This window comes from Parasteatoda tepidariorum, chromosome 7, assembly GCF_982258835.1.
Source record: "Parasteatoda tepidariorum strain Cologne lab strain chromosome 7, Ptep-v5.0, whole genome shotgun sequence".
Taxonomy (NCBI): Eukaryota; Metazoa; Arthropoda; class Arachnida; order Araneae; family Theridiidae; genus Parasteatoda; species Parasteatoda tepidariorum.
Genome location: NC_141761.1, coordinates 53,017,312 through 53,020,136, shown reverse-complemented (window position 1 = coordinate 53,020,136; position 2,825 = coordinate 53,017,312).

Genomic DNA, 2,825 nt, shown 5'->3' with positions numbered 1-2,825 from the left:
TATTCTTGTTAGAAATTATTACTGAAAAAATATGTTTTAAAAATCTCATTAAATTAAAATTACTTCAATAAAAATATATTCAACATAGTTGCGTTGTTAAAGAAACAATTACCATATATTTGCTATAATAGAAAATCAGCTGCTGTTAAAAAAAATTCACAGAGAAACTGTCACTACGAGGTGATTGTAGCATTTAAAAAAAGATGTTTCTTCGTTCAGTAAGTAAGCTTTCGTACTAGGTTTCTCAATGAACTTAAAATTAAACATTTATTTAGATAATCCGCATTTTATTTTTGACAATGAGACATGACCTCATCAAGTTACTGATATTTATTCACTATGAAACCTGAAAACTACAAGTACGATAAATTGTATGAAGTCAAAAATATTATATGTATTAATAATAATCCAACGAACTGTGAGCGAACTTATAAACACAACACGTTAATAACTTTTAGTTTGGTTATTTGATTGTCCCGTATTACAATTAATAATTTTACTACATAATTTTGTTCAGTGTGTTTGGTATTATTTGAAACTTTAATATAAGTAATAAATTATTTTTCGATATTTTGTTAATATTTGATTAATATTTGTCAATGTTTGATGTGACCCCTTAAAATTAAATTACAAAATCCAATACATTACAAACAAATATATAACATTTACTACCCATTTACATATTATCTGTGTAAGAAAGAATCAAGCCATCTGAAACATAAACAATATAGCTTCATTAAAATTAATTTTAAAATATAGCTTAAAATTTAAAATGGGTTCTTAATCTTAACTTAATATCTTTATTATTATTATATTATTATTAATTTTCCTTAATTCATAGTCATTTTACTTACATGCAATATAAAAATTTATGAAATTTAAATCTTACAAAATTGGAGTGTTAAGACTAAATAAGCTTCAAAAGCCTATCAACATTGTCATTAAATTCAAAGAAATAAAAGATGCCAATTTTATTAGTTTTCTAAAAAATAAAAATTTCAATTCTTGAATAACATATGATATTTATTTGTTAATTAGTTAGGATATTTATTTGTGTAATTTGACTGAATTAATTAAAAATTTACCGAAGACAACGTTTAAATTTGTTTTACTTCAGGACCATTTATTTCGCAACTATGCGAATCTTTTGTTAATTTTATGTTACATCATTTGCTGACGGACAACAAACAACGGCTGGAAAATTTTACTTCTTAAAGTAACATATTCCATTAAGTAATTAAGAAGCTTAAAATAAGGTTTGCAAAAAAACGAACATGAAACAAATCAAAAATTTTTTGGAAACAATTATGGAACTTGTTGATTCAAATGTTATTTCATGTAAAAATAATTGTATAAAATTATTAATTATTTTTCATTATTTAATTTCATCATAGTCGATAAGTTTTTGCATAATAAGGTACAAACATTTATTTTATTTTAAACTATATAAAATTAGACGACGAAATTCAAAATTTGAAAAAAAAAGTTTTTTGAAGTTTGAATTTGAAAAAAAGAAATTTCAAAAGCGAAATTTATAAAAATATAAATTTAAAATTTCGAGTTTTTTTAAAATTTTATTTTTGACTAAAAAAGAAATTTAAAAAAATTGTATTTTTTAATATTTCACTCCTTAAGAGTAATTTGAAAAATTTCGTTCAATTCTTTTTTTTATAATTGCAAACTACATAGTTTGAAATTGCATTTTTAAAGCTTAGCATTGTTAAAACTTATCTGCCTATCAATAATTAAAAAATTTTTCTTCCATAATTTAGAAAATCCGAATAAAAAAATTACGTTCAAAAATATAGAATACTTATAAAAATATAGTATGAATATAATAATATAAATATAATAATATAAATAAGGTGGATATACAATATACATTATTTCCCGAGGAATTATATTTTATTATCTCGCAAGGTTTGAGCATTAATCAAGAAAATTACAAAATAATAACTGTTATGTTTAGTCTTTATTTGTTTTTCAAAGTTTTTTCTAAATATTTGCTTGGAAGTTGAATCCGAATTCACTTTTATTCACCTGCCAGTTAACGGACCACGAATTTTGACAGTTTTGTCTAATTTGCATAAATAAATTTTTCAGGGTGACCGAAATCTGAAGATAAGACGGGAGATATAAAATACTTAAAACTAGATTTTGTCATGTGTAAGAGCAAAGTCAGCGGCTTATTGTAATTTTTGCTATTTTTCTTAGCCGTATTAGTTAGATTATTTTTCTTTTCAAAATATAAATATAAAGAATTTATTTTCATTTTGCTTTTTATTTTAAGTAAGCATAATTACTACTATTCTGACCAAAGCAGTATTTATTTTTTTACTTTTTCTTTTAAATATACTGCGAACTGTTCTGTGGTAGCGAAATGTAGTATGTACAGCGCACAAAAAAAAGAGAAAAAAATCAGAACAACCTGAATAGCTTTTAATTGAGTGATCGGATTTTCACGCACTGAAAATGAAATTAAATGGTTTGAGTGGATGACCTCAAATGTCAGAGTAATATCAGAAAATATCAAAAAATATATTTAATCTATATAAACATTTTTATTTTTCGAAGGAACTTTAGTCATACATTTGAAACTGGATTTATCAGGAACTATTTAACCGATTACGTTCAAATTTTGAAATTTGCCCTGTAAAAGATTTAATATAATGCTAAAACTTGTATTCCTTTCAGTTAAAAGTTTTTTTTACGATTATTAATTAAAATATTAAAGATTATAAACACTTATTGAAAATTTCTTTTTGCATTCTATGGTAAGCAAATTTTATACATGTCTGTCAGAATTTTTCGATTCGCTTAAATAA